This window comes from Anopheles nili, chromosome 2 (genome assembly GCF_943737925.1).
Source record: "Anopheles nili chromosome 2, idAnoNiliSN_F5_01, whole genome shotgun sequence".
Classification (NCBI taxonomy): Eukaryota; Metazoa; Arthropoda; class Insecta; order Diptera; family Culicidae; genus Anopheles; species Anopheles nili.
Window position 1 is genome coordinate 66,775,819 of NC_071291.1, and position 18,478 is coordinate 66,794,296.

Genomic DNA, 18,478 nt, shown 5'->3' on the forward strand with positions numbered 1-18,478 from the left:
TCCGGCTGCAGTTCTTATCCGATTTTATTACTACCGTCGTCGTGTTGGCATTGGGACGACGTGACCCGATAAGTCCGTTTTTTTTTGTGAAAGTTCGCTTGAAAAAGATAGAGCAGCGACAGTGTGAAAGGAGATAAAAAAAAATCCTTCGTCCTTGGAAACGGGCAGCTCCGGGTTGTAAAAGGTTGTCGCATTTTCTTTCCGCACGATGATATTAGTTCCGTGGAAAAAAGTTTCTGCGACTTTCTTTCGGTGTTTATGTTCGCCCTCTCCTTGCCCGTGCTTAAGTCGGGATAGTTTCTCGTTTGCTTGCTTGCTTGCTTTCTCGCTCCGTATGGAGAGCGCTTCTCCAAGGACTCCCGGAAAGCGGATCCCGTGTCGGTCGGTGGGCAAATTTGTTTTGTGCACAACTTTGAGATGCAATAAATTGCAGCTTAAATGGGAGTGCATTTATTTGCCGCCGGGTTTTCCTGGATTTTCTCTCACCATCTGCCTTCACGCCGTAATTATGTTGTCCAAAGACTTAGCTTTATTTGGTCGCGATTTGGGAAAGTTCATTTACTTTGCCGCGTTTGGCCTGCCACGGGAAAAAGTTGCGCCACAAGATGAAAGGGATGAAATTTAATCTACCGTAGATTTATTACTCAGCAAATAGATACCGTCATAAATAGTGTAGGTCGTGTAAGTAATTGGGAAATGGCTGGAAAACTGAATAAATTTTCATAATTTATAGTTATTACAACGTTCAACGAAAGGTTGAAAAATATGTATATTGAGTTTTAAAACTTATGCAAGATAAGTTATTAAAATAAACGCCTCAAAATTCTGCACATTTATCTTAAAAAATTGCCAAAAATTCCAGATTTGTATTTAAATCTTAAATTGAATAGATTTGACTAAAGTAATGAGATATATTTTTGCAAAAAATTGCCACCTGCTCTATTGGTTTCCCTGAGCAAATTATCAACTCGCTAGCAAATAATTCGGTACAAATCTGTTCGTGACTACGCCAATTAAAACTGATCCTACGGATATGTCTACAAAGTTACACGATTATACTTTACGACCCACTACATCTTTATACTTCACTATTGCGCGACCCTTCCCAGGTCTCCCGTGGTTCGAAAACATGCATAGTTTAACATTTAATCGCCGCATTTGCGAACCATCCGAGTGCCGGCAGCTCGTGCGGATCGCGATCGGGGGCGCACTTGCCAAGCATAAAACATGCTCCAATGCTTGCCCCTCCCCCAACATACCCCTCCCCCAACAGCCGGCTACAATTACACTTCCGATCGGCGAACTAGAAGAAGCTGCAATTATGCAAACTTTATAGCCACCCGGAGCCTCGTTAACCGGCCCGGGGTGCGTTAAGTAGCGGCAGTAAATGCCATGCATCGTGCACCTCCCCGTTTATCGCTTCCTTGTTTATTATCCGTCGTCCTTTCTTTTTTTTTTCTTCCGTTTCTCGACACAGGAAGTTGAGACACTTCCGTTCGTGTGGCAGAAAGGACACGACCACCGGACGCGGCGTCGTACGAAATCCCCGGAAGGGATCGTTTGCGCCACAAAGTTCGTCCTTGCTGTGGTCCTTGGTCTCGGTTGGGTCGAGTTTGCGTGCGAGTGCATTTTATGGCTGCATTTTGTCGCCCCCCCCGGGCCGTCGTTTTCACGTTCCTTTGGCCGGCTTTGGTCAAGAAATTAACAGCTAATAACACCTTCACCTCCGTCAAACCAGCTGTCGATGGCCCTCTCCGGCATCGAGGCATCAAACGGGAAACGTCCCGACAAGGACGAGATTTATACCATGGCTGGGGGGGGGGGGGAGGGTGCGTGGGAGGAGATGAAAATTAATGTCCTGCAAGGAAGGCCCTCGAAGGGTGGTGCAATTTGTGCAAACTTCTTAGACGACGTACAAGACGGTCACAAGCACATAACTTCCCCGGTCTCGAAGCCCGTTAGTCCCGGGGACTTTGGCCAAGTCCAACGAAACGCCGTCTTTATGCGGGCGTGTGTGTGCGTGTGTTTGTCAAGTCTATAGGACGAAAAGTTGGCGCTCGCAAGGGCGACCCCGGCCACACTTGTGAGCACATTTTCGAGGGAACCCTCCGCATGTGTGAAGGGAAGGCACCGTCGGTGGCATGTAAATGCTAATTATTCAATTAGCCGATGATATGAATGCCAAATTGTGAAAATGGGCCCATAATGGCGAGATAAGTTTGTTAGCCGACCGGATAAGGAGCCGCTGATGAAGATCACAATCGACTCGACATGTTGGTAGGGAAAGTTACGGTCCTTTTGAATAGGGACGCGGGCGCCCGTTTTGTGTTCCCGACGGAGAAGGGGAAGCGTTTTTGGAATGTTTTCTGCATAACATCGAGTTCCTTTGGTTTTTGTTTTATTCTTCTTTTAATCGGAAATGGGACGTCTCGAAGGATGGCCTTTTATTTAACTGATTTTTTTAAACAAAATACTCAAGGAGTTCTTTTATAAAAAAAAACAGAGATAGTGATTTATACTAGTTGAAAATAAAAGCAGGAAAGGTTCTTAAGCTTCATTAAAATAAAAATGAAAAGGAAATCGCAAAAAAGTGAGGTACATAAACAATAGCAAAACAAACAATATGACATAAATTAAAAAATAAGTTGTCACAAAAGAACAACGGCCTATCAAATTGAATATATACCCGGCAGGCACCTTTTACCACGTCATACGCTGGCGCAGTTTGTTAATGTTTTAATTAGAAAAGATAAATAAATCAACAACTCAAAAGATCAAACAAAACGGGGGAGGCGAACCCCTTAAGATAATGTCGCAACCAGGCGTAACCAGCATAAACAATGCAACCCCCTCGAGGATGGAGAGAGAGAGTTATCAAAGGTCGCATATTTTCTTCATTATCAAAAAACCAAAGCAACCGGTGCTCAGCACTCGACAAAGCATGACCAAACCTCGTTCTCTCGTGCTTCCGCAAAGCAATCAAGGCAAACGGTGGGGGTGGCGTGTCTCGTGTTCTTTGCAAGCTTGAAAAACTTTTCGACATTCTTCGCCCGTAAAATCAATGATCGGACGTTCTAAAAGGTTTTTCCGAGACTTCTCCGGCTCATATCGGGGAGTGGTGTTTTGCTTCCCTTTTTTCTGCGACGTGCGACATTCTTCTCGACTTTAAACTGTTAAATCTGAAGATATTTTCTCGCCACTAACACACACACACACCTTACTTCGCATCGTATGCCGTGGCAATATAAAATGTCCTTTGCGTGTTTCTCACCCCATCCTGCTTCCAAGGGCGCCCGGAATATCGATGAAAGTTTCGTCCTGGCTGCTCTCAACCAAAACGGACGATAAATAATCCACATTGTCATTTCGAATCTAGTGTTCTGTGAAGCGCTCGTTCCTGGTCGCTCTTTATTACTATCTCTTTCGATCTCTCGCTCGCTCTCTCTCACTCTTTCACACTCATGCCCGCGTTCGTTCTATTCACACGGTAGCGTTTTCCCTTCCGCTTTTGCTCGGTGACGGTTTTTCCCCGGCTTTGACAGCGTGTTTTCATCCCCCTACTTTAACATTGTTAGCCTGGCGGCGTTCCGTTCCCTGCCCGCTGCCTCCGTCACGGGGTTTGCATAATTTAAAGTTTCATTTATGAAATGGCACTTTAATACCAATTTGTGAATTTGAGTGAGCTTAATGGGAGCGAGTTTATGAATTTCCCTTTCCGAAAGAGCCTGGGAGAAGGGGATAGTGTAGGTTTCATCAACCCCAAATCGGGGACACCCTTAGGACGACAGATGGTTTGCAAAGCTGCTGCTGCGGTTTCTGCACCGGAATGTAGTGGCGTCAAACATCAAACGCCTCCGGAACCGCTGTCCGGTGGTGTTTTCTTAGGACTTTTCCTTCGAAAGGGGAAAGGAAACGATTGCGGAAAAACTCTCTCCCCAACAGCCGTCGTGTCCCGAAACTAAGCAAAACCGTCAAGTGGGTAGTGTAATTGTGTTATAATAATGTTCAATTGGCGCGCCGCCGTCGTACGCTACCACGTGGGTGTTCTTTCCCCCCCCCCCTAACCCTGCCAACCATGCGAGGGCGGTATGGAAATGGAACGAAACGTTGGAAAGTTTTCCTCCCTCTCTCTCTCTCTTTCGCTGGGTGGAAAACTTTCTCCACTCAAGGAGGCGCGTGCTCCTGGACGGACTCCGACGATCCTGGAGCTGGGCTCTATGGTTTGCCTTCGCGTCCAGGACACTCCGACACCGAGAACTCGGGCCCGCTAGCGGGCGAGAACGCAATAGACAGCCATCGAAAGTTTTGTAATTTGTTTCTGCACATTAAATATTGACGCAGTCGTCGTCCCAGCCGCCTTGGATCTGGACGAGAGAGAGAGAGAGAGAGAGTGAGTGTTTGATGTTGGGGATCCGGGATTCCTTTCCGACCTTCCGCCCTTGGCTCATGAATACTTTACTTTACGCCACCGGTAGCTTCCCGTGGTGAAGGTAGTTGCGCAAATGTTCGCCTTATTTATGCCCCGCTGCATGCTTTTGATGTATTGTTATGGCATGATTTATGAATCAGTTTGTTTGTTAGATGCTGGCGTGTTTCCAAGCAGGCGGGATTTATGCTTATTACACGGGCGGCCTTCCTGGTGGGGGGATGATAGAAAAGAAAAAAATAATTACACTCTCAACAGCGAAAACTATTCACACGCGGCTCATTGGCCGGTGCCGATTTTAAGTCGATTTTTGTACCATATTCTACCAATCCTAGGCCAGCCGGTTCCGAGCTCCTGCGGAAGGGAAAACTCAATAAAATATCAATTAAAAATCTAATTACGTAAGCAACAACAGGCTTTCCCTCGCCACACCCCAATCAACCCCTGGGTCCCCGTTCCAACGAAGCAAAAAAAATAAAACGCCTTCTGCAAGGCAGCAAAACTCATTCGCTGTAAAATTACTCGCCTTCTCTCTGGCCGGTCCGGATCCGGTCGGGGTGGAAGGGCCGTGCCGAAAACTTTATGCAGCCTGGCTCGTGAAACGCAAATTAATTTAGCTTCCGTGCCGTTAAAGTTTCCACGCGGAATAAAGCCACCACACCACGGCAAGTGAAGAGTGGGCCGCTAAATGTGAGAAGCCTCTCCGTGGACCTCAAATGCTCGAGGAAATCTCCGGTTGGTAAAGCCGAGAAAAGATAGCCGGTCGCGAGTGGGACAAACCCCGACCCGGGACTGATTAACGGCCTGCCAATGCGACCGAGATAGGCGCAGGACATTAATAGCGGCATTTAAGATAAGGCCTCCGCGGAGGTCTGCCCCAGTGCAATCGCGGACGGGTTTGATTAATTTAAACTACGCGCCTCCCACCGTAAGGTGCGTGGCCAACCGATCGAGCAATCGGGCTGAGGGATGTTTTTTGGGGGGCTTGAGATTTTGTTCCATCCCCTACCAGCTGTTTCTCATTTGGAAGAGGGCGGACGAATAATGGTGAAGCGTGTCAAATTGGTCGAACGCAGATAAACATGGTTTATTGGGTGATATTTAAAACTTTCGGTCTCGGTAGTCAATCTTTTTTTTTTTTTGACAAATAATGAAGTTTCACAGTTGGTTCGCTCGCGAAGGAAGATTTGAGGTGTTAAAATATTGGGGGCAATCATTCATGTCAGGGTTCGTTAGATAACAACTTCTTTTTGTTATGAAGCGTTCGCTTTTCTTTGAAAAATGAGAAATGGCGAATCAAATTGCGCTCTTGTTGGGAAGTATTTCCATCATTTTATTTTATTTGGAAAGCGCATATATGCTTAGACACTAGATCATACATTCAGTTGCGTTGTTGATTTTTGAATCATTTTCCGACGGGAATTGAAACAAAGAATATGCGTCGGTGAAGGACATGATACACGCTAAGCCATCCATGGTACTCGGCATTAAAATTAAACCTTCCTCGTGTCATGGTGCCACGTAGCAAACAAATCCGCCCGCTCGCAAGTGCTTCTGAGCTCGTGTCGGGTATCAAAGATAGATATCCTTTTGAAACCCTCACATAATACCCTTTAATGATAATTCATCCCTCCCGGAAGGGAACAACGAAGGACCACGTGAGCCCCTTGAAAATAAAAACAAAAACCTTCCCACCCGAGTTCAAGGAAAAACTTTTGTTTGCAAAAAAAAGCATGAATAAATTAAATGCCATTGTTTTGGTGATGCTCCGTGGAGGTAGCCATTAAAGGGCACACTCACTCAGAAAAACCGCCGGTAAGCAATCACACCTAGTCGCCAAACCAGCGCGCGCCCTGGTGGGCATGGAAATGCTCACCCACAGGAAGGTCCTTTCCGCGTGCCAGGACGCAGTTAGCCGGAGCTATGCCAAACTTCCGCATTACGCATAAACGGTTCCGAACAATTTGTGTTTGTTTGTTGTTGCAGCGCGTGGCGGTGGGTGGCCGAAAACTAGCAGCGAACGAACTGCCAGGATATGCCTTGCGGAGTGTTACAGGAGCGCTGCAGCTTGGTGGAATTTCCAGGAACGACCTCTCCTAAAGGAACCAGTCGTCGTCCCGATGGTGGGCCGCGAAACTCCATCGAAATTTCGTGGAAAAACGCCTCCCCAAAGAAGGCAGCCAGACACCACACCTTCGTGTAAATGCCTCGTCCGTGGGTTCCACCGAAACCCAGCGGATCCGTGACTCTTCCGTGGTTTCGGCGAACGAGTCTTAAAACCTCGCCCGCCCAAGAGGAGGGTAGCGTTCCGATGGCAAGGAATGCCATGCCGGCACTTTACGTTCACGCGATGGGGTGGCGTCCCCCACGGAAGCAAAACACAAAAACACAACATCATCCCCCCCTGAAAATCCCCGGACGGAAGAAGAATGTCCGTTTTGCTTGCTCTGGTGGGTTTGGGTTTCGACTCGATGAGGGAGAAATTTTCGGACTCCGGCTGGGGCTGGGCCTTTGCGTGCGCTCGGTCGGTAACTTAATACTTTCGAGTTGTCTTAGCTCGAACCGACCCCGGGAGACCGGGCTCCAGTCCCCCCTCCCCCAGGAATGTCTCCTACCTCGTGTCCAGGCCCTCGCGCAAGGAGGAAATAAATGAAAAAAGGATGATTAAAATAAAGCTCATTTTTTCTCTCCCCCGTTCGCGCGCTCCACGACCATCCTCTCGAGTTTGTGGCTCTTTACGCTAAAACTATTTCCAAACTTCTCCCAGACAACAATGTACCCGGCCCCGCGTGCCGGATCCGGTCCGTCCTTTTTTGATTGTTTCTAGCTAGCGGGTTTTTGATTTTTATGAACCATTATCGGATTACTCACAGTTCAGGTATTTACCGACCAAACCCGATGGCAAGGGGGACTTGCACTCGAACGGAACGGCCTTACCTTGTGGATGGATGGATGGATGGATGGTTTCCTTGAGCTGAGGGTCGAAGACGGAATCCAAACCCGGACCGGAGTCTCATCTCGGGCGCAAGATAAGATTGATCGATGAATGGTTCTCCCGGGACCGATCCTGGGATGGGTAGTAGGCTTGGTCCGGGATGTCGGATGAAGATAAATCCCACCAGCCTGTGGCGGGTTGGGTGTGGGTGAGGTGAAAAGTGTATCATGCTTTTTTAAGGATTCCGAGTTCCTTCTTCGGAGTATTCGGAGCGTGAATTCCGGGTCAGCTTTTATTACACTGTCAGTCTCGTTTCTGGTTTTGGTGTGTACAGTGTATACTCTTTCGATTTTGTTTGTCTTGCACGCAGTGCAAGGAGTAGATGTAAAAGTATATAAAACGTATTTTACGAGAATGCTCAAGGAGTGGATCAAGCCTCCTAGAACCCCAACGTTAGCTGGGAGGGAAAATTAGCGAATAGTTTATTGATACTGAGCTCGGACTGTAATCAAATAGATCTTTAATATCCGCTTAAAGTCGACGAATTCCTTCCAAAACCGGCTGTGGAAATAGACCGTAAAGGATAACCTCATAAGATAGAACTTCCCTACAATATGCTGGCACAATTTGCAACAGACATTGAGATGATGGATTAGGGAGGCGAAGGACACGCAATGGACAGCTAAAGCGATTCATGAGCGACCTGTCATGATGTGTTGTCTGGTACGAAAATTGTCTGACTTCCCATTCGGGAAATAAATTTATGAATAGAAGAAAATGGCACCTCCTGGAACTAAATGACAAACGTTCAAAGTATGGTCAACACATGTATCACATGACTAACAACAGTTGAGGGTGCCTTCCTGTGTCCTTCGAGAGCAAGTCCTGTCAAATAAAAACAGGATTAAATTTGTCATAGCTTAGTTGGACGTGTCCAGAACATTTTTGGGTTCATTCATTTCATCCTGTTTTTCACCCCAGACGTTGTATATGTGACCCATATGCCAATGACAGGATACATTTTGTCACTCACATATTTAGTATCTCAGTAGCCATTGGAAAAAAATATACTATTTAGAATAATGTCAGTAAATTTTTACAATATTTTGTTGATATTTAACTAAAAAATGCCGAGAACTTTTGAAAATTTGGTAAATTGAACTTTAATTGTACTTGAATTATTTTTCCTTCTGTCAATCTTCTAGTTAATATGTGTTGTTTGCGGGCTTTTTATATTAACGATGTTAAGGCATCTTGCGAGGTTCATACCGTTATTTTTTTTTTTAAGAAATTCATTGCGTACCGGGCGCTACCCTTTTGGAATCACTCCGGAACTACGTTTATCACCCGATCTGCTTCGTTTATCGCTTTATTTAAGCCCGTATGTATTGAGAGGCTTCTACGATGGTGTGCTGACGAGGAGAATGCTGACGAAGCGTCCGAAATACGCGTGAGAAAGAATGGCCTTTTACCAGAGCTTAAACAACGATAATGTTAATTACGCATTTAATGCTACAAATTTCCAATTTCTGAGCATCCGTATGCGTTTGTTTCGTCTTTTTTTTCGGCCCTTTTTGTTTTGTATTCCCGTTTCATTGTACCGTTCTTTGGTGCACTGTTTCGTCGTTGCTTTATTTGTATGCTGGGTTCGTCCATTCTCGGCTATTCAGATGCAACATATAAAATGACGAGAACTGAATAATGTTTTAGTCTTTCTTCATTGTATTCATTTCGAATTATTTTACTACCAGTGTGTAATATGATAAATCTGTGCTCCGAAGGAAGAAAAGAAATCCTCAAAAACTGTTTGACATTTGCTTGTCCTAATTAATGCAATGAATACTAAAAGTGTTCATAATTGGAAATTTAAATTGGATGCTTTTACTATTGAATTATTGCCTTTAACCATTCTTATTTTAATTCAAACAGGCCCTATTCCCACTTTAAAATGTTTCAATAGGTAAAAATAAGAAAAATAGGATGCAATTAAGAGTAGTATTTAGAAACCTAATAAAAAATGATACAATTATAAAGAATAATCGTCGTATTCGACAAGAAATCGACAATTTAAATCTAACAAGCCCTCCTCCTAGATTCGGGTGATCTATCAATGTTCAGTTTTTCGGTAAAAATGCAACGCTCTTCCAAATATGCCACGAAGCTTGTTAATCATTCTTTTTAACTTGAGAAAAGTCGTAAATCTTAAGGCTTACCGGCTTCGAGGCAGGTGCAGGAGGGCACACGCAAGACAACGAAAACTTATTTAACATTGCATCTATTATTTATGCCACCCGTGTACCGTGCGGTTACTTTGCACCTCCACTGATTCGGCGGCCAATTTCTGCACTCATCGGACTTATTTATGAGGCATTACACGGCACCATGATTAATACATCCCCAACGTCCCGGGCCTCGGCTCGTTGAGTGTGAAAAATATCCCAATTCGCACCGTAATCACACCGATCCACCGAATCCGATTGCGAAGGGCCAATCCCAGACAAATCCGGTACCATTCCTCACAGCCACGGACACAAACACACACACACACACGTACGTATAGTAGGGCTTCCTCTTTGGCCGCGATGGTAAAGGATACCCCGTCACGGCGCACGGTGGTGTTTGTGTCCCTCCGCGTCAGCCAACGCCAGGACCCTCGGCAAGGATGCGCTGAATGATTGATACACCGCACCGAAATCAAACAGTTTATCTTCATTGGGCGAGAACCGCTCGGTTGCAATTCGAACCTCTCCCCTTCCGGTCGGCTCACCCTGACCCCGGGATTCTCTCATCACCGACGCGTAATCCTCGCGCACGCACGAACGGCCAATACCAGCTGGTTTCGTCCTGCGGAAGCCATCGGACCGTGCCAAGGGAAGATCTCCCTCTTTCGCTCGAAAATGTGATCCCTTCGCACGAAACACAATTCACCCTTCTCCTCCAGGGGTTGTCGGGATGCGGTCCGGTCGAAGGATAATTATCCTTTTGCACACATGGCTGCGTATACCTCCCGGGGAAAGGCGCAAGCGAACGCACAATTAAAACGAACACTTTGCAACACGCCGAATTCGGCGGAGAACGGGACTTTGGGAAACCTGCCCACCGACCGAGGTGTGTGTGTGTGTCCTTCGGAGTGTGTGAGCTTCCCAAATAGAACCGCGCCAAAAAGGGGCTGCGGGATTTGGGAGTTTGTAGCAAATCAAACAAAAAAAAATTGAGAGAAGATAGGCGCGCGTCTGGGGAAGATTCAAAGGATTCTGCCACCTTTTTCCATTCCCCGTGTGATGACGGGCGAACGCAAACACTCGAGACCGGCTGTGTGTTGGAGGTGTGGGAGTGGGTCGTGTTAAAACGGGCGTGAAAATGATTCATGTAATTTGGGTAATCAACAAAATGATCAATAATTTGTGCGAGCGTCGCTTGAGGGGTTGCTGCTTCGTCGAATTTGAATGTGGTGGGTTTGATTTCGAAATGTATTCAAGGAAATTGGACGAGGCAAAATGGGGAGACTTCTCAAGAACACCGGGGCGAGAGATGCTATTGATAGACAAGCTAATTAAAATTTACAACAGTCGTTAATCATTATTTTATGATAAGTACATTAGGTGATCAATTTCGATTTGTTTTTATTGTTCTACAAAAGCTATTCTGTGCTTCTTCAGAAGCCGTAGCAATTTTAGCTTGATTATTAAATTTTGTTATTTAAATTATGAGAAGCTTATTAAAAGCAATTATTCGATATTACCATTACAAAAGGTGGAGTACAGTTTCTCCCAGTAAATGAATATTTTAAAGCTTTTATTGATCGCCACAAAAGGAGGGTTGGTTGTTGTGCCATTTTTTTCTTCTTCTAGTGATAAATGAATGCATTCTCAGAATTATGCGTTTGGCTCCACCATGTAATCGGAGCTGTTTAAAAAACGTGTGAAAAACAAATCGCACACCAACACCCCATCGCCGTTAGGAAACAATGGCACGCAAGGTGGGCGCATTTGTGCCTTGATGATTGCGTGTGTATCGCAGAAAAAAAACTGAAAAATGCAACTCGAAACAACCTACTACCCCCCCAAAAAACCCGGCATATGGAAAACGCGAATTACAAATGCCACTGGGAGAAACATGGCACCTGACGAGGAATCGTTTATCGCCTACAAAATGCGAAGCAAATGCACGGCAAAACTACTGCAGCTACGCATCGGAACCGGAAGAAAACCCCCCTGGGGGTGGTCGGGGTTGGGAGGTCAAAGGCAACAAGACGGTGGCCACGCCGCGCGTACCCGTGAAGGGCGGAAATTATGCAAATCATCATTAATGAAACAACAACAACAACATCGCTACAAGAATGTAATGGGACGGGTGAAGAAAGGAAAAAAAGAAAAGGAAAACCGAAACCAAAGGGAAGAAAACACAAACACGCACTTCGTTCGTGGGTCGTCCTGCACTTGGCCACAGCCGGTGTAACGATGGGTTTTACAACACACACACACTGTCAAACGGTCGAATGCACTTTCCTAAGCGGCAATTAAACGAAGGGGCCTTCCGTCTGCGAACTACGGCGGGAACAACTCAACGCTACTCAACAGGTGCTTCTCGAGTACACCCGGGCCGGGGACGGCTTTTTACCACAGTGTGGTGGTGGTTGGAGTGTCGGCTGCAATTACGGGAAGGAAATTATAGTGCCCCCTTCGGTGGAACTGCGGGGGAAAAATGGGACGACGAAACTAGCGCTTTGCAATTGACAAATGCGCGAACAAAGTTCCCTCTTTGCTGCCGGGTGTGTGTGTGTGTGTTTTCGAATCCCCCCGGCCTACTTAGAGAGCCTGGGTGCCGGTGAAAGATGGCTCGATGGCGACAAGAAGAGGCAGCCCATTATGTGCAGTTTGACGAGTGCGTCGTTGCTTTTACTCCCAAGTGCATTTATGTGCCGCGCTGCGCATGGAGAAAAAACGGGGGCCGTTGGTCTATTTGCGGTGCGCGCCGAAAAATGAAGGATGAGACGTGGAAATGTGTGGAGTCACTCGGCTCAATGTAGTTAGTCTTTTTGATGAGTACGGTTTGTGCGGCTTACCTTTGATCTATGCACCTTGTGGTAGGTTTGAAAACATCCACCCTCTCATCCAAGGAGCATGCTTAAAACGGCTACTTGTGTGCTGAATAGGCGAGGCTTTTTAACCAGCATTTTATGTTGTCGCGGGAGGATTTTTGTATACATTTTGTACCTTTTTCGGCCACAACTTAAAATTAAATGTAAGAAGGATGGGTTTAATAATGATATTAATTATTGTTTTACTACACATACCACGCACATTAAACTAACAATCATGAACCACAACAAAAATATGGTAAGTGTACACACCCAGGAATCTTACAATTAAGTTTGCTCCTTCGAGAACCCAATATTTTACCACGACTCGATGACCCACGAGTTTATTCATGCATTTTGTTACTACTTTTCTCAATTCCCCCCGTTTGTGGTTACGATTGTAATATTGCGCTTGAAAAGGTTAAACCACACAACCTACTTCCATTCGCTGGCATTACACATTAAAATGAAGCAACGGCTTTCTCAACTTTCGCGTCAGCTACGCGTCTACAAAACCCGCCCGCCCTTGCCACGGAGTCCTTGTTCTAGCCGCAAAATGTGGAAAAAACAATCCCCCTCCTTTCCTCCCTCTCTTCCACCAGGATCGAGCCGGAAATTGATGGTTTCCCGATGGCCCGATGATTAAAGTTGGAACATTTAATGAACACGAACACGACGCTGGTAGTCACGAGCCGGTGTGTGTGTAGATGGCAAACAAAAACCCCCTGCCGAGTGATCGGCGACATCGACGAGTGGGGTCGTAGGGAGGGAAAACGCGTGGTTACACCCGAAGGAAGATGGCACAATCCCTGTCCAAAGGGTGCGAACAAACACTTGGTGCGCGCGTATGGGGCGCCAGGGTAGGTTTTAGGGTTGACTAACTAACGGCGAGTCCCGCCGGTTGGGCGTCATCGTCCTTTTATAGGTCCTTCGCCGCTTCGGACCGGCTGGGGTGAAGCGTGACGAAATATGGGCATTGGAGAGAGTGAGGAAGAAAAAAAGAAAATAAAATAGAAAACCCCGCTTCAATGAAACTACACTTAGGGACAGATTATTGGTTGTTGTGTTAAAGGGTTAGTTAGTTGGTTTCTTCTTTTCCACCGTGCGCCTCGTTAGGCGCTCGATCCTGCGACCCAGCGCGCCCTTCCGATACCGTCTGTCTCGTACCGGTTTCTGATCTAATAAATAGTGAAGCATCTCATCACGCACACGACGGGACGCACCCGGCGGTGAAAGGATGCGCGTGACACTCACGCGCAAAAGCGCTGGGAACAGGAACCGGAACGAGCATATTATGCCGGGTTCGCCTTTCATATATCGCGTCGTGTGTCCGTCGCATTTTTGTTTCACAACAGCCACGGTTGATGGGCGGAAGTGACAGGATAATAAACCACGTTCAAGTTCCTTTTTATCTGCACTGTTTTTCCTCGCAGGCTGGGATGAGTGGTTGATAGAGAAATGGAATTATGAGTACATTTATTCTATGACACTTGGATTTGTTAGGTGAGTTTCATAATGGCAGTATAATTAAGGTTTATTTTAATAACATCCAGCAAACCTGTGTAGGTTTTTTTCCAACAGTACATGAATCAAATTTTATTTAAATAACTATTAATAGGTTGTTGCTACAGGATATATTTGATGTTGCCTTAAAAATAAACTTTGATTTAGATTATCGCTCTTGTACGTGCTTATGTCTTTCTAAATAATTATATAAATCGACATTTCATTGAAACAAACCAAATCTAGCAATGAAGGCATGTGGTGTTATTATTTTTTTCTTCATTTCAAATAATATGTAAAAACAATTGAAAAGCAACTACATGTAACTTTTCTTCGAAACGAGAAATATTCGTACAATGATCGAAAAGGTTTTTTTTTTTCCACCACACTACCACATAATGGAAATCGCTTCCAAAACGAGTACCGGAAGAAGCTTTTATTTAGCCCTCTCGACGTTCGTTTTGATGTTGTTTCGTAAAGCAAACATAAAATTTACGACAAATCACTGCTCAAACATGATTGGCACACCGCACACCGCAAGTTGAGCCGCTTACTGCCCTAACACGCGCAGACCTCTGTTAAGATGCACCGCCTAATCAAAGCCCCGAGAGAGAAACGGAACACTAAAATGTCCTTGTTTTCGCTTCAACTCTCCCTTGTCCGCAAATTTACGCATATCCACTCACACGGGGAGGAAAATTCGCCAGCAAGCTCTCGAATGTAATTCAATCATGTTTTGAGCTGGATGACTCTCGACGGAAAACGACTGCATCAGCAGAGCATCCCTTTTGACGTGCGAGTTGCTTAGAGCGAATAGGAGGAAGAAAATAAAACACACGCTGGAACGGCAAAACACAAAAAAAAAAATCACACACAAGTGAACCAACCCTCTGGCTTCGCTTGAGAAAAGAGGGTCTTCATTCGGGACCCTTTCGCTTCCTTCTGTGTGTGCCCTGTGGTTACAGCACAAAAGGACGAACACGCGCCAGACGTCGTTGGGCGCACGAGACCTCGCAACATCGGTGGGATAATTGGGAGTGAAACGCGCGCGCGGCGGGGATGAAATTTTCCCGATTGCCACCACAGGGATGGAAAGCGCGCGCGGGAAGGTCGGTGCACCGGAAAATTGCAGTCCAGGCTCTTGTTGGTGCGGCAGCTGTTACGATTCCCGTCGGCGAAGGATTTAATAATCTAATCTGAAGCGGGCCATCACCACCGCCATGGCGTTTGTAGCATGTTTTCGTGATGGCAGCGGAGCTACAAAATGGTTTATGTTTTTGTCGAAGATAGTTGTCTAACTGTTGTGTGTTGCAGTGGGTTTGTTGTTGATTATAGCTTTTTGTAGCTTGTGGGCTTTCCAATTGGCGGTTCTAATATACATATTTTAATGTATGTTTCTCCTGAAATGTAGCTACTTATGTTTCATTAGTGTTTTTCATGTGGCTTTCTGTGATAAACATTTATAAAGCATTTCAAATCAATAAGCACGAACTAATAAACGTGAATGAGTCGTACAAAAAAAGAACTCTCATCTGTTTGGAAAATGAATTCTATGATTTTTCAACCCCAGTTTTGGTAGAATTGCGCTGTAACAATCTTCTTCTGTAATGCGTGTGAGCATGAGCAATCTTCAATTGATTCTAAAGCCGTTCCGTTGAATGCGAACGTAATCCGGTAACATCGATCAATCAAACGGATTCGCTCGCCACAGTAATTTAATTCGCGGCAAATGGTCTTTAATTTTTAAAGCTCGTCCCCCGCCACATCGTGCGGCATGATTTTTATTTTTATTTCCCCGGGAAAAAACAAATATCCCCAAATTCGCACTGATTATCTCCACGGGCACGCGGTTCCTCTCCCCATGATCGACAGCACTCGTCGAAAGAAGCGCAGCACTAGCATTTATCATGCTGAAGAGCATTATCAATCTTGTGAAGAATGGAATGGCGATAAGAAAAAAAAATACTGCTACCATCAATGAAAAGCATAAATGGAAAGCAACACTTGCAATAGGGGAGGGAAAAAACACACGGCAATGCGAAGGAAATAAACAACACCACCACCCATCGGCTCGGTTCGGTGATGTTCGGGGTGCAAAAGAAACAAAAACGAAACCCCAGTAGCAGCAAATGGGAACGAAATGTGGCCAGACGCGGCAAAAACCCTCACGCACGGAAGGGCGAACGCGTCGTAGGATAACTCCCCTGTCCTATTTTACACATCACACGGCGTACGCTGGCTACCGGAAATACATCTAGCAACAGGGACACTAGGGAGAACTAGGGAGCGGAAACGGTGGCAGAAGATGAGACGAAAGCGGGCACACAAATGCTACAAAATTGCATGCCCAAGCCTTATGTAGGCATCGACCCTTCTGTGTGGTGGTGCGAGTGTGATGTTGTCCTAAGATGAATGTTTATTTTGAGTTCTGTTTTCATGCTTTAAAATGTTTAATATTTGCTATGAGGGTAAATAATATTAAATATCAATTTTAAATGGGAACCATAAATAACTTCTAAAATGCTCTAGCATCAATTCTTAAAAATCATTCCAGGAAATATATGTTATACCATGTAAAGGATCAAGACACATTTTAAACCTGATTTACACTGTCACTTAATAACATTACACCTTCAAATTTCAGTAGTCCAAAAGCTTTAACATTTTTAAAATCTATTAAATTATTATTTTAAATTACGCTATTATGATAATATTTAAGAACGTTAGCAGAAAAGTACATTGATAAACATGTAGAGATGAAGCTTTACCAAATCAAGGTTCGGAAAAGAAATTCAACAAATCAAAAAATATAATTGGCAGGATTAGTTGATTAAAATACGGTCCTTCGCGTTTTTCGTCTCTCTCGTTCCACCCAATAATAGAAGGATTATTCAAAGTGAAGCTAATTAAAAGCACATAATCAAATGTAGGCAACTCCTCCGTATCCTGTTCGCTTACGGTCGTCGCCAAACCATCCGAAACCTCCCACGTGGTGGTGACTTCTGACTGCTCCACTGCCTTAATTACACACTTCTGGTGTCTTCTCCTCCATCCGGTGCCCCACTTGTAGGGTCCTCGTCCCCTTCGACCATCCGGTCCAATCTCCGAACCAATCGGTCATCTTTCCCTCGTCCTTTTTTTTATTTTGCAATCCCTAGCCCTTTCCTTCGGTCGGCCTGGCTCGGCTCATTATGAGGAATGGAAAATTGAGTCCTCCACACACCGGCCAACGGACCGGGCCAGTTGGGAAGTTCACTTTTCTCTCCGCCCCTGGCTTTTTATTGAAAAACACACCCCACAATGACGATGACGATGAGGATGAAGACGACTTATCGTTTTCATCTCGCAACCCGGACGGAGGCGCTCGCACTAAGCCGTTCATTGATGTCCGACATAATTCGATGGTTTGTCATCGGCTACCGTTGTTATTATCGTTATTGTTATTGATATTACGGGTGCGAAGCCGGCTGTTATTGTTATTATTAATAAAGCGCGCCCTAAAGCAACACTTTACCCAAGGGGGGTTTTTGGGATCGAAGACGATCCATTCCACCCGGGGGTCAGGGTTTGGGCGTTTTGCCGTTCCTTGGATTTTTCCCTGCATGCGGTAGGAGGGGATGAGATTTTTCCGAGGAAAATTTTAAATATTGCGCTCTTCGGATGCCGTGTGAAGGTTTACGTTGGTGTCTAGGAGCTAAAAGCAAAGAGGGGGATTGTTGCACCGACGTTCCTTTTAAAGTGATTGAATTGTAAATTGAAAATTGATCAATTTTTAACGGAAAGTTATTGACGAATCATGTAAGCAATTTTGGTTGGAATATATGGGATTATGCAATGACTAATGAACATAAGTTTGAGCATATTATAGGGGGTGTTTAAATGGCAGTTTAGTAAGTATTAAAAATGCTAGGGGAAAATTAACTACAAAAGCCAATGAATGTGTAGGAAAACTTGTTTAAAATTGTAGTTAAGTGCTATTTGAAAAGTAAAAAAAAATAGTAATTAAATTGTACGTTGTAGGAATAAAGGACGAAAATTACCATTCTTCTCCGGACGGCGCATTATAGGAAATCTGCTAAGAGCATTATCAACGGGTCTTTAATAAGAAAACTTCCCTCGGCCCACTAATGAAGCGCAGTTGAAGCGCACTTATTTTTTTCTCCCACAAAACTTTTACCAAGCTAACTTTTTCGCGCCAACTTATCTACGTTAACGGCAGCGGAGTGCGTGAGAGAGTATTATAAAAAAAAGGAATGCAAAATATTCCCATTCCACAGCTTAAAAGTTTGCATTTTCTTCTCACGCCGTAGCAGGAAAGGCCAGGCACGTTTTAAAATGCATTTTTACGGCTCCACAGGAAAATGGCATCAAATTTTCCGCGAATTTTCTAACGTGCGCAGCCGCGCGATGCAATCTGCATCCTCGGGGGGGAAGGACACAAGGATCGAGCCATTGTCTGAACGGAGGTTGCGGGCGGTTGTAATGCTGTAAAGTTTTTACGAGCCGACACGCCACTCGTCCTGCAAGCACGGCT